General features: G+C 35.3%; 1 long non-coding RNA gene across 3 annotated transcripts in view; it reads right to left on the bottom strand.

Moving 5' to 3' along the window:
* Positions 1-6,301: 6,301 nt before the first annotated feature.
* LOC138692802 (uncharacterized) overlaps positions 6,302-15,023 on the bottom strand; it is a 28,170-nt gene continuing 19,448 nt past the window's right edge. For all 3 annotated transcript variants that reach the window (XR_011330132.1, XR_011330133.1, XR_011330134.1), the window contains exon 3: positions 6,302-13,231. This is a non-coding gene — a long non-coding RNA (uncharacterized lncRNA). The remainder of the gene's footprint in view (positions 13,232-15,023) is intronic.

The following is a 15,023-nucleotide window of genomic DNA, read 5'->3' on the forward strand; positions in this document are numbered from 1 at the left end:
ACACCTCAATGACAATGCATAGTTCAATTCTCTCTGATATAGCATCTTTTATAATTTATCATCGCTCCAACATATACGTTAAGATCTATCATTTGTCTGAGCTTAGATCAAATGCATGATATAGTATACTAGCATGAATAAATTGAACCGAAATATCGAGAAACTCCACATGTCTAGGAAACTAAACTTTTCGTTGAGAGACATCCAACTCTTCCTATTCCTTATTAAATTAAAAATATTTTCATTACCTTACTTTAAATGTATAGAATCTTTATAACTCATGTGCTTGTGAGGACCTCGGAAAAATCATGTATTTATCTCCAAGAAAAAAAGCAGGTTATATCCCACTTCTGAAAACCAAATTTGTCGTGCTCTCCTTGTCTATTATTCCACAATGATGGCAGGTGGGTTCGAGTTAAGAATTATTTACGTTCATCACCTCCTTATTATTCTACTATGTTACACTATCAGGATTCTGACACCACTATTCTAGAACAGTAGGACTACAAGGAACTTCATACAGAATTCCTACTTGGAAATAACTTGTGGGTATTCGTAAATTATTAGAAATTTGCACTTCTAGTAACTGAAGTCTAATTCACAACACAACAAGGTTTATTAAGACTGTAAGTTGGAAGAACCTTAAAGGATACATATTGTTGGCTTGTTGCCTCTACGTATTGGTGATGGGTCTTCCTCTTCTGATGCCATGGTGCCATCAGATGCAAAGTCTAAACTTCTTCCTCACAGAAGGATAAAGCCTTCTTGTTGACTTCATGATGTCTTGCTAGCAATGGTTCAACTACTGACTAACTCGAGGTGACACAACACTTAGCTGTGAATGAACACACGCAAATTGATGACAGTGTTACGAAACCAGCAAAGATGACGTTAAGTCAGTCTTGCTCTAATAAAAGGTCTCAGAAATCTTTCTGACAATAGTGTGCAAATGGACACTTTGAAAGGACAACTGTCTTAAGAGTTACAAACAAGACTTGATCATGCGATGACGTATGTTAATGTGTCTTTACTTTAGCCAAATAGATTCGTACAACGTACATTAACACTCAGTGGAAATATATGTGCATACATGCAGCTTCTCACGGTGAAGCAGCACTAGAGTGCTTAGACAGCTTATCTTACAGTGTCTCAGGTTGGGATTTCCTATCATCTTCTCTGATAATTGGCTTTGAAAGAACTTGTCATTCTAGCTGCAAAAAACAGCTAATGGTTCTGAATACAATTGAATTAAATAAATTTCTTGCCTGTGCTCTTTGTCCAAGAGTCATGATTTCGAAAGGTGCTGCTGCGTCCAAAGACTCTCTATACATCATAATCCCATTTTCTTGAATAAATCGAAACCATTTCACATTTTTCCACATAAACTTTTCGCCGTTACCATTCTTCTTCTTCTTCATTTGCAAGGCATCTTTGAAGAAATCAGAACACTGGTAAAAATTTGCTTCATTTTTATCACTTTAATTGGTTTCTCTCTCCCTGTTCCTCTGACAAGTTGCATCCAATCATGTGGATGATCGATGGACATTCCACTTATTTTCTTTCTTTTTTTCTGCCCAAGCTTGATCTGATTTTAAAATCTATATTTTCTCATTTATTTCAGTTCAATATTGCTTACAATAGGTATACTATCACTTACCTCTTGATGAAGAATTGGCAAGACGCATAGAACAGAGTGCTGTGATATTACAAGTCCTTTGCGAAATCTTAATTCACAACTCACAAAAATTTTACTACTATTTAAGACATACAACATACTTATGAGCTCTAATTTAGAAATTATACAAACTTTCAAATTGCAGAATGAGAAGAGGGAAATAAGTTCTGTATTTAATGCCACCAAACTGTGCAAGCAAGCCCTCCCTATACCGCCCATGTTAAATTTTAAAATTTCAGGTGCACTTTATTCTGGATGTATCTGAGGTACAAACTCCAAATTTTCAGGGATTATTTAATATACATTTATCTTTAATAATACGAACTAGTTTTGATCAAATGTTATTAGTTTTTTAATTATTAATTTTTTTCTAAATGTTTAATTTTGTGTTTAAAATTTGTAATTCAAAATTTGAAAACTCAGGTTCTAAGTAATTTACAAAAATTTCCTTTCATATTATTATTAGTTATGGTCTTCCTAATGTCCAGTCCAAATTTCATGCATTTATCTTTAATGGTGTTGATGTAACGTGCACCAACGTTACAAAAAATGTACAATTGAGAAAAATGGAGTTAAAGTTTTGGCAAATATTCTCATACTTAAGTGCACTGCTAGGACTTTCCAGCACCATAATCTGGATCTTCTGTGTCCTCATGGCTTCTCTTCTTATTCCTCTTCAATTTTCTTCCTTTTTTTGCCATTTCCTCCATTACCATTTCTGCTTTTTTGATGCGAAGAGAGTCTAATTCCTTCAAGATGTTATGGTATTGAAGCCTGGTTCAATCCCCAACTTTTGTAAGACTTCCACTCTTCCAATATTTCCATCATTGGATGATATGATGGCATCTCTTAGTCCTAATCTAAGTGAATTGACACTACCAAAGACTTGTTTTGGGGATCCTGCATCACAGAACACGGTTAAATGCTTCGTTTGTATTTTGAAACTTATTATGCAAACATTTTTTTAGTAATTCTGCATGGTACAAGTCTCATATTGGTTTTATGGCAAGCATAACAGATTCTGGTAAACCATGGTGTTTATAATGAGGTACCTTTCTATTATATTTGCACCACGAATTGTCACCTTTAGGACACAGGTCATGTTGGGGATGATCGTCAGTGGAGAGTTCGTGAAAATATGTAGCCCATACTGCACTCCTCATATCCTGTAGACTTTGCAAATTATTTCTTAGGGCTTGATCATAGTAATTTGGTAATTTATCTATCATCCCATCTGTAATCTCTTTGATCCCCTAACACCTTTGCCATCTGAAAGTTTCTTCCCCACTAAATCTTTCTTGAGTTTGCGAAGCCTGGAACCCATGCGCTTTTGTACATATCCAATGCACTCCAGTTTCTCCACAGTACAATCGTCCCTAATTATATGGTTTACTTTCCACAACTTTTACAAAACCATTACTGTCTCCATCACCTAAGTACTGTTTTTATTTTACACCATGAGTCTGGTTGGAACTTTGAAAAATACATACAGCTCCCTTTGCTTCCATACCACCACTGCTTCCATCAAAATTCTTTACACAACCTTCATGAGTCCCTAACTTTTTGCATGTATAACAATATTTTGATAGCAATTCTGAATCTAAAACTTTGCCTGTATCAACTGAAGTAGCTACCACAACTCATGGTTTGACGTGTGGCGTTTCTCATGCCATGTCCCATCTACTGCAACTGGAATCTTATCATCACTGTATTGCATTGCACTGCTTCCTTACATGCTTCTAACATACTATCTTTGAGACACTATCAGCTGATTCTTGAATATGTCCATTCACCTTATGAAATTTTGAATGGGGCTTAGACATTCATCATGACACACAATCTACCAGCATAATCTTTTCCAATACAGCGTAGCCCATATATGAATCTTGTATTCACTTCATATCCACTAGCGGTAACTTTTGATGTTTGAAAAGTGCCTTCCTTTCTGCACACTGCACACACTATTACTAATGATCTGGCAAGTTCTTTTCGTTTCTTTATGTCTTTTTGAATTGACAGAGAGTCACATTCACAGTATTTACATTTTGTTTGTTGAGGTAATGCTTTTGACATCAGTTCTAAATCCACTAGTACATAACCAGATTTCAACATGTTATTTTCACAAATATTAGACTGTTGCATTTCACACATCTCATCAAATAGTTCTATGGAAGATGAAAGTTTCTTCTTCGATGAACTAGGAGGTGTAACACACTTACCGGCACTGGTAGTTGTTACATTTGCTTCACATGATGTTCGGTCAAACCTCTTCTGCACTAAAAACATTACTAACTTTTCCATTACTAATTAAATCACTAGTAACATCCTTCTTTCTTGTATAAGTGTTCCCAGTAAACTTTCTCTTTCCAAACTTCTTATTTCTTCCCATTTTTTACCTTCACAAATACAAACTAACAAATATTTACATTTACCTCGCTTCCCGTTTCCTTGGAAACCAAACCATAGATGACCATGAAAAAAGAGAAAGTTGACAGAGGCATCAACATAAAATATGAAATTTCTCGCAAAAAACAAGAGTTAGTTCATAAAAATATCTTCAACGGTTTAGGAAATATATCGAAAAACATTAATGTCTGCAAAAGTGGGCGTGGTCAGAAAAGACATGCAATCAATTATATGCTCATTAAACATCCAATTTTGGTCCGAATCAATTATAAACCGCATATTCGCATTTAGAACACTTGAAACACCAATAAACACCAGAAATCCAAAAATCCATATTTTGAACCATAAACAAAGGCTTGCTTACCTTAAGGAAATAAGTTTACATATTTCCTTTAACCCCTTTTACACACGTGGATTTAACAATTTCTAATAGAGATATCTCTTGTTTCCCTTTACCCAACTAAAGAACGCGCTTTCAGGATTATAACAGTATATATATAACTCATTTTGGCCAAATTTTGACATATTCCTCTTTACCTGAAACCACAGATTTTATCCATTACTAGTGTCTAAGTTTAATTTTAAATTGTAGGCCTTTTCTTTGTAATGTGTTGTTTGTGAAGAAGTTAACTTCACCCCAGTTCATTTATCGACATCCTGCGAGTCTGCACACAACTGATATTAACGTCCTTGCGCTTCTTTATCACTTGTAGTGCATTTATTTGTTGTAGGGAGAATCTGTAAATGTACCAACTTGAAAATTTGTTAAAGCTCCATTTTAAAATTACAGAGATGTCTATAAATGAATGAATGTATGGATTTTATTGCTGTGCTAATGTTGTCAAGGAGAGAGTGATTTAAAAACTTTTAATTCACTGCTGTGAATGAAGTAATTGTTTAGGTTGCTAAGGACGGTGAAATAAAGACCAGGTTACATACGAGTAATGGATAAAATCAATTAAAATTTGTCCAAGTTATTACTTCCATGTGAATAGATAGTATACCAGGATATTCAAATAAACAATTCATTTCTTTATATGAAAGATAATAGCTTAGAGCTAAAGCTCCATGCCTTCATGACTTCGGCACTATAATGAAGTTGTGTGGTTGGCACCATCCTCCAACCGCCTTTTATCCCCAGGAAGGATCTGTTACTCAGTTTGATAGGAGGCTGAGTACATCTTGGGGCCATTCTGAAAGTTTTGGCAACGAGAAAAATCCCATCACCACTCACGACCCAATTGAGTCTGTAGCCATTCCCAACTGAACTACTAGACATTATATTCGTTTTTCCGTACTGAAATTATTTTTTATTCCACACAAAACCAACCCTCTGTTACAATAAAATATGCTGTGTACTAATCACTACATTGAGCACCAATATGCCTGGGTTAAATCCCAAATCTCTCTGCCATGCATATGCCACTGTTGATAGTGATTCATCCATCGGATTGGGACGTTAAGCCTGGCGGGCCCCTTGGTGCTATTCGATAGAAGTAGGCTACAAGCCAGCACCAGGTTTCCCCTTCTTCCTTCCTCACTCATTCTCTACAATACACTTACACGCACACTCACCTAAAAAGACGACATAACTCTTCACAGATACACATCATGCATAACGTGGTCTGCCGAAGTGGTGTGCAACTTGAAAAAAAATGGGTCACAGTCCTGCTATCTATCTGCAGTATGTGGAACCCGAATCACGTTAAGTGAAGAGGGTAGGCATTAGACACAATGTATACAACATTTTCAGAAAATATATGTGTATCTAATGCCTACCCACTTCACTTGCGTGATTCGAGTTTCGCATATTGCGGATAGATGGCAGGACTGTGACCCATTTTCAAGTTGCACACCACTTCGGCAGGCCACGTTGTGCATGATGTGTATCTGTGAAGAGTTATGTTGTGTACTATGGTGAGTGTATGTGTAAGTGTAGTGTAGGGTATGGATGATGATGATGATGATGGTGGGGAAAGGAGAAGGGGAAACCTGGTGCCAGCACATAGCCCACTCCTATCGAATAGCACCAAGGGGACCGCCAGTCTTAACATCCCCATCCGACGGACGAATTACAATCAACAGTGACATATGCACTGCGGAGAGATTTGGGATTTAACCCAGGCATATTGGTGCACAATCTAGTGATTAGAAATTGCGCACAGCCATCTCTCCTAGACCCGAGGGTGAAATTTTACATGAAAACTTAGAAGAAAATGTAAACTACTTTTTATTGAGGTTTCTTTATTCGTTTGTTCATGTTCATATTTCATTTTTACACTGCATGTAAAATTACTTAAACTGGAATGTTCACCTAATTACACTAGCATTCTACCAGTCATTCTTTATTAATATTATGCATCTGTGCACTGAGGGATACTTCCAGCTCACTTTTACGATTAAAAAAAATATTTGCATTTTTTTTTCTTCAAAATTCAAAATGGTGGCAGTTCACTGTGCAAGGATGAAGCGTTTCCCTCATAACTCAAAAACTATCCAACATTCTGTGATGAAATGTTTTGTATGTACTTATGCATGTCATATCTACAATATGATGCAGAATCACTTCTCTACCTTTGATAGATTGTCTGATAAAAAATAAATTCATTTAAAATATGGTCAAATATCAGTATTTTCTTCTAACACAAAATAAAAAAAATATTATTTATTAAGGACTGTAGTTGAAAGAGCATGATATTGTAAACATGAGTTTCAGCAATAAAATAAAAGGGAGAGAACATGAAAAAGTTAACAAGTTTATGAGTTATGAGGGAAATGCTTCATCACTGTACAGAGAATTGCCATCATTTTGAATTTTGAAGAAAAAATAATTTTTTTAAATCGTAAAAATATTTTTTTTTTTTCATATAGCAGAAGGACAGTGTTTTACATATCCCAATTTTCATTATTGTACAAGATACAGTAATGGAGGAAAAAAATTAATATTTCCAAACATTTTTAATCCTGTAAGCTGTACCTAACTCCTTAAGTACTGCATATTAGCATTGTTGAAACAGCAGCAGCGCTGTTAAAATTTTGAAATGCATGCACACTCGCACACACAAATACACACACACAGATAATAGCTGAGCATTGTCCCAAATCAAGGGACAAATTGTTACTAAATATATTTTACTGATCTTAAAAATAACAATTTTCGACAGAAGGCGTGAAAGTGAAGACCAACATGGGTTAATAAGCTAAGGATGCAATAACTTCAACAAAAATAAAAAGAACTGGGAAGAATCGTAAAGATTTACGGAGCAGTTGAGACTGTACTGTCAGAGAACAGCAAACTAAAGACATATGTCCACAATAATTGTACAAGTGCCGCTCATTATCAGACTTGGAGGGTTGCAACACCCTCAGATAGGAGAATTTCGACCATGTTACAGGAAACTACATGGACTCCGTAACTGAAGTGGACACCACCATCACTGAACCGTGATTGTAACCTCTGAGAAGTGCATAATTTTGAAAATACCTGTGACTTGTCGACTACTAGAAATGGGGTACAGATCCCTTTCCTTTGATAATGCAAGTCATCTCCTACTGCTGTCAGTGAGAATGCCCATGAGTGCTGTTGGGTGTAAAACTAGTCTATTCAAAGCCAAAAAAGTCTAGGGACAAACATGGCAGCTATTTTATTTATTTCACCTCATACAAGAAGAAAAATAAAAAATGCAGTCAATTTCGTGTTGACTGCCTTTTTATTCCATTATTTATTTCAAATAAATATCTATTAATTTCTTTGCTAAAATGATTGTAATTCACGTGCATCATTCTAAGATAAACTGATTTGTGAATACTGAGTATGAACAAAATCCGTCAAATAGTTTATACTTTATAAGACTTCTCTGGTGCCGATAATATTAATAATGATCTAATTAAATATGCTTGCAACTAATTAAAGTAGGCCTACCGCACATTAAATCTATTAAACATATCTTAAAATTCGGTCATATACCTAACTGAAAAAAAGGCACAGAAATAAATATAACAACTACAGAGGAATCAGCAATTTGTATATAATATGTTGCATTATAAAACATATGCGACAATAATAAAATAAACTAGTTCGAAATAATAATAGATATTAATATACTACTTCAGAAGTTCAAGACGGATTCTGAAAATGCAGAGTTTATGCAGAATCAAATCAAATAATTAAAATCAGAGTTTAACATAACATGTACGGTTTTTATGGATTTTAAAGAAACTTTTGATAATTTTAATAAAATCACATTATGGACTATAATGAAACAAAAAGGTATAACGCAACATTTAATAGTAGTGATGATGATGATGATGATGATGATGATGATGATAATAATAATAATAATAATAATAATAATAATAATAATATATTTGCAAAAATTTAAATGATGGCAGATTGAAAAAGATTGAGAAAGAAGAAAAGATGTACAGACTGATTATTTATCCTGACAGCTCGATGAGACAAAAGAGGGGAAGTAATAGGAGTAGAGATAAGAGTGAGCGGTCAGTAAAGGAATGCAGTTAAGTTTAACTGTACTAGAAACATACCGCTATACCGCACACATGACATCCGATCGCTCTGAAGACAAGCGACTGACTAACCCAAACATCCCTTGGCATAACTAAATGGACTCGTCTGACCCAGGCACACACTGCCAGCGACTGCCAGGACTAAATAACCGTACTGTAAGATAAAGGTGTCCTTTTCACAACCATAAGAGCCATACAAGGAAGACATTATAAATACATTTGTCATATTTTCTCGAATACTTCAAGTCCTCGCATAAGCTGCACACCCCACTTTTGAAAGGCAAAAAAATAAAAATAAAACAAACACAAATTAAAAAAATGGAACTTCGAAAAAAATGTATTCACGATAAATTAAAACACAAATACAGTTCAGTTAATAAATTAATATATTTTGTACTGGAATAGGATGCATTTCAAACCGATCTTACGCATACACACACTGCACACATGTCAGCTGTCGTCTTAATCTTAACATGATATCCTGAAACATTATTAGCATGCATTACGATTTCCATGTACCTCCGGATCTTTGATCATTTTAAGATTTTTGCTGTAAGTAAAGGATCACAATCTCATACTTTAGTGGTACTGATTTTCTTCTTAATTCAGCTATCCACTTTTCAGTGGTTGCTTCTAATTCCTGTCCACCATAAGGATCTATCATTCCACTGTCCATCTTCTAAGTCGAATTTAATCGCAACTTTTTTCACACTACCACACCAACTTAAACGAGTCCTTCCTCTTTTCCTTCTGTCCTTGTGGGGGACCAATATATTATCCGTCTGGGCCATCTCTCCACCTCCATTCTTTGTACATGTCCATACCACTGCAGTATCCGTTTTTCAGTCCTGCTTACTACAATTTCTCTTCCTTCCATCTCTGCTCTAATAAAATCATTTCTTACATGCTGCAACCGAGACATTCTCATACTTCGACGTAACCCATCCATCTCAGTGCTCTCCAACTTTTTCCTCCATCTGTCATTCAAAGTCCAAAACTCTGACCCATATATAAGGACACTCTCTACCACTGTTTTCAAGATACATTTTTTAGTTGCTTTTGTCATTTCTCTATTCCAAAGGATACCATTCAAGGATCTAGTTATTTTTCTCTTTTCTAGTTATTGTCCTTTTCACAAGTACCAGAACTATCTATAACTGATCCTGAATATTTAAACTGGCTGACATTATCAATTGTTATACCATTTACAACCAAGTCCTCTCCTTTCCCTCCAACAACCATATATTCTGTCTTCATAAAACTCACTTTCAATCCGTGCAGTCTATACTCACTTACAAGCTTGCTGGACATATACTCAATATCTTACTGATCTTGTCCTACTATTACCTGGTCGTCGGCAAATAGTAACGTATGCAACATATGGCTATTAATATTGATGCTCATATCTCTGCATGAGTCATTCCATTTCTTCGAGGCATTCGCTAGGAAGATTTTAAATAAAGTTGGTAACATTCCACACCCTTGCCTCAAACCTTTTGTAGTACAAAATTCTGATAGATTTTCCCCCATTTTGACACATGCTATACACTTATACATTCTCCTTATGAGGTCTATGAGAGGATTTGGGACTCCAGTTTTTTTGTAGGGCAGTCCAAAGTCGATTAACTGGTAATGTGTCATATGCCTTTTCTAGATCAATGAAGATAAAATGTATCTCTTTTCCTTTGGTTAACATTCTTTCCATCATCTGTCTAATTGTAAATATATGGTCTACACAGGATTTGTCTGTTGTAAATCCAGCTTGCTGTTTGGATATCTTATTTTGTATTACAGACTCCAATCGTACCTTAATTATTTTATTGAGTATCCTACTCACTGATGCCAAGACATTGATACCTCGATAATTCATTGGGTTCCTCTTTGTATATTGCATTTATATATGATAAGGTCCATTCTGGTGGAATAGTATCACCCTCTATGATCTGGTTGAAGAGTTTGGTTAAAATGGTACTGAAAATATAAGACACACAAACTATACATTTATCACACTTGAACTTGATTCTGACACCTGTACTGCTAATTCAAATGCCAATTAACAATGTTAACAATATTGACATACTCACGTGGAAAGTTAGTGGTATGTACTATCACCTTAAGAGTTGAGCAGGAGGAAAATTGGGCAATGTTGCCAACTTTACTTAGAATAAGCCACGTACCCGTATTTTTTACTTGTATATTTTGGAAAGAAAAGTGCGTGGGGTATTCGAGAAATTACATTTAATTATGTGTGCGGCACAATAAAAAGATAGCTTAAGAATACTGGAAAGGAAACTAAACTAAAACTGTATGAACTAATGGCAGTTAAAGTGAAGTTCAGAATTATGGAATTAAGCAAGAATAAGGAAAGAAAAATTGAGACCGAAGAAATTAGATTTTTAAGAAATGTTGCTGGATATACTCTACTAGACAAGAACAGGAACAAGAATATCAGGAGAGAACTCAATATCTGCAAATCAACAAAAAAAATATACACCAATATAGAAATGCCGGAAGGAATATGGAGGTCAGATACAGGAACACCGCATTATGAAATTAACATTAAATTTTAAGGATAGAAGATATGTTGGCAGACTGAAGAAGAGGTGGGTACAACAATTCTAATTCATGAAATTTGGAACTGGTCATGCAAGGCTTAATCCCTGAAAATTATGATGACGACGAGTATGATGATAATTAAATTAGTTTCCACACATTCAGCAATATCGCAGAAATTATGAAAGGTATAAAAAATATACGCTTACCCTTTTTTATTCTTTATCTTATTAGGAACAAAAAAGTTTATTAGGTCAATTGTTGTAGAACTGACCTGAGACAAGTTACAGAGAAGAAAAGAGATAAGTGTCTGTTACTTCATATATCTTGAAATGGTGACTTCGACAGGCTTTCTGCCACAGATTCAAACAAAACACCTCTCACTCATAAGCTGTACATGCTCAGTAGTCATGCTATTCCTTCATTTAAAAATCTTACGGACTAGGATATATGAACATATACCCCTCCACTATACTGGGTGTAAAAAAATACATGCTACAAGCCTCGGTGGTAGGTAGGTGCATACTAAGTGATCATATTTTGTTAATAAACTCATGTCTGGAAACACTTTGTTTACATGCTAGCGTCTCTGAAATGTGGAGGAGAATATAGGCAGTACGGATCACAAAAACTAGGAAAGAAGTACAGTAAAAAAGACAATTAAAATTAAAATTGCACCCATGTCCAGAGACCCATGCCCAATAGTCTGGCCCCCTCGCTCACCTGACCTGACACCATTGGATTTCTTTGTACATGAAAACCCTAGTGTACGAGACTCCCATGGAGACACAACAAGATCTTGTGGCACGAATTCAAGTAGCAGCTGGAGTCATCCGAGATATGCCAAGAATATTTCCAAGAGTTCGACATGACATAACCAGGCAATGTACAAAATGTATCGAAGTTGGTGGCAGCCATTTGGAGCATCTTCTGTAGTTGATTAAAATAATGTTTACTTACAGTATTTCAATTGCCTTTTCAACTTCTTTCCTAGTTTTTGTGATCTGTATTGCCTATGTCTTTCTCCATATTTCAGAGATGCTAGCATGTAAACAAAGTGTTTCTGGACATGGGTTTATTTAACAAAATATGATCACATAGTACTCATCTACCTACCACCGAGGCTTGTAACTTTCCTTTTACATCCTGTATACGTTGTTAAAACTTGCTACACTACATTAATTTAATACAGTTGGTATTAGCATTGTGCATTATAGGCACTATGTTTGATTCAAGTTTGTCAAGTACAACGAAGTTCGATATTTGCCAATGTAGGAGGAGGCTGTCATGTTTGTTCCATCTAGTTAAAAAATATTCTCTGTTCTCCCCTCCCACCCATTCATGTTTTAACTGCTTAAGCATTTTAGCACAGATCTTGCGATTAGTTTTTCATATGAAATAAGGCGAAATTATTAATGTCTTGTTGTCTCTCTCATGTTCAAGCATTGCAGACACTAACTGGTACAACTTCCACAAACTGAAGCACCACAAAAGCAGTATGATTGTCGCACGTGATTTGAGAACAATGCTAAACTATGATATGAATCCAATTTTAAATCTTGTTCACATTTTTGTAAATAATTCATAAATAACACCTGAACCACATTACTGCGAATGGGTATCTAGCATTCAAACACTAAAACAAAAATTATATCAACACATTAATTGTTCATATATGATTAATTAAACAGTGACTATATATACACAATTCAGATCTAACAAATATTTAAATATATTTATTTAAAAAAGTCAAATATTCCTAACTTAAATATATTAAGCTCTTCATCAAACTATTCCCTCATTTACCTATCACAGCAGCCATAATATATCTTCAGAAATTTGTCTTGTATTTCTTTAGCTCCACCTTGATGTGATGAATATTCGTCAGCTGTGCACAAGCATTTGGTGTTAATAATTTTTGGAAACGGTGATAGTACTGGGTGAGAGCCAACTGCAGAAGTGAGGAACCAGTCACCAAATTGGGAAATGAAGACAGGATCTCTCGATTCAACTCCTCCAAAGATCGTTTCCATCCCGCAGAGAAAGACTGAACAAGTGCCAATGCTTTTTCTGGAAAGAAGATATAAACTTTTAATCTTTCAGAACATTTTGCAAAATATACAGTCATTAGGACTGGCTATGTTTACTGAATTTTCAGCTCTCAAGTTCCAGTCATCACTCATCAGGAAAAATGAGAGAATTCAGAAATAGGTGGCATACCTCTTGTTGTATAGGTCTATGCTTTGTGTCACCAAATCCTATCATCAGAATTTCAATTCTCTCATTTTCTGTTAACATCTGAAGGGTACACAGGAATAGCGATCAAGGTCCATTTTAGAAATTTTCGAAAAAAACGAATTTTAAAGTTTTAGTACTTAGTTATATGTGTATTTAATAGAAATTGACGTGGTGGAATGTAAAGAACGATTATTTCTTATTAATTATACAATGCCATTTTGTTCTAAATTTGGATGGCAACAATGGAAAATGCAATATAAACAAACAATGTATATGTAAACTTCCAAAATAAGAACGATCAAGTTCCAAATACGAATCTTCGAGATATATGGGATACAGCATACATTATAGTGAAACACCACTTCTACCTCAAACATTTAATTTGCTTTTGATCGTTTTATATATAATTTCAAAATATAATTCTCGTTTTCCTTTCATTGGTCTTGTACTGCAGGACTGCAGAACTGCTTCTTTATTTGAAAGTCATTGAATGTTGCCGTTTTAAAATCTAATAATCCTTGGCGCTACAGCTCATCAAGGGCCCAGACCAACCAGCCAGTTGCTGGCCTCATGTCCACATGCCGAAACACAGGTGGACGATCATCCAATCAGAATAGAGGTACCGTGTGGTTAGCACGATGATCCCCCAGCCATTATAGCTGGCTTTTGTAACCAGATTTCGCTGCCTATCATAGCTCCCCAAGTGCATCATGATACTGGGTGGGCACCGGTCCCAAACACTGGCCGAAATTTCATGAGAAAATTTCTTTCCCCATGAGGACTCAAACCAGCACGCATTCCGTAATGCGAGTCTTAGGCAGAACGTCTGAGACCACGACGTCACAGTGCAGGACTTGAAATATGTCATCATATGAAGCAGTTGAAGATTGTCAACTCTTTCGCATTGTTCTTCTTCTGATTTCTTTTTAGTGGCTTGAAATATAATTAAAATAATGTTAGAAAATGACTATTATAGACTAATTTGGATGTTTAATAGCATTTGAAATTAAAATGCGATAAATAAAATTAAAGATAAAATAATTTTGACAAATAAAATAGAAACTCACTATATAGCTTTCATATCGTCCGCTTGATGATACTCAGGAACACATTTTTAGTACGGTATCTTATTTTACATTGTAGATTGCAATGGACCTCTAGGCGAAAGGGGTTTCTTTTCGCAGTAGCTATTCAGAAATTCTCCCCATCCATAAAGTAGTTCTTCTATCTTGTAATCAACTATGAAGAATGGTTCAGGTTTCTTCCTAGGATTAGCAATCTCATGTCACTAGTCGTCAGGAAACTCACATCTTATCTTCTGGTTTATAAATTCTACATTATTATTGCACTTGAGGTACGAATGACCTCTTTTTGGAAATGTTGCCAACAAACAAAATTTCTTCACTATATGCACTAAGAAATGGAAAAATCGAATCACAATAAAATTTGTTATTCTGTCATCAGCAGGATTCACAGAACATGTTGAATTCACGCATAGTCACGCAAAATTTCAAAACAGGAATACCGCAACATTAAGCATACTTCATCATGCACTTTGTTCGAAACCGTTTCATCATGTGTACAAAATACAGATTTCCAGTAGAAAGTGTATGGACTTAGCACG

Source organism: Periplaneta americana, chromosome 17 (genome assembly GCF_040183065.1).
Source record: "Periplaneta americana isolate PAMFEO1 chromosome 17, P.americana_PAMFEO1_priV1, whole genome shotgun sequence".
NCBI classification, from domain to species: Eukaryota; Metazoa; Arthropoda; class Insecta; order Blattodea; family Blattidae; genus Periplaneta; species Periplaneta americana.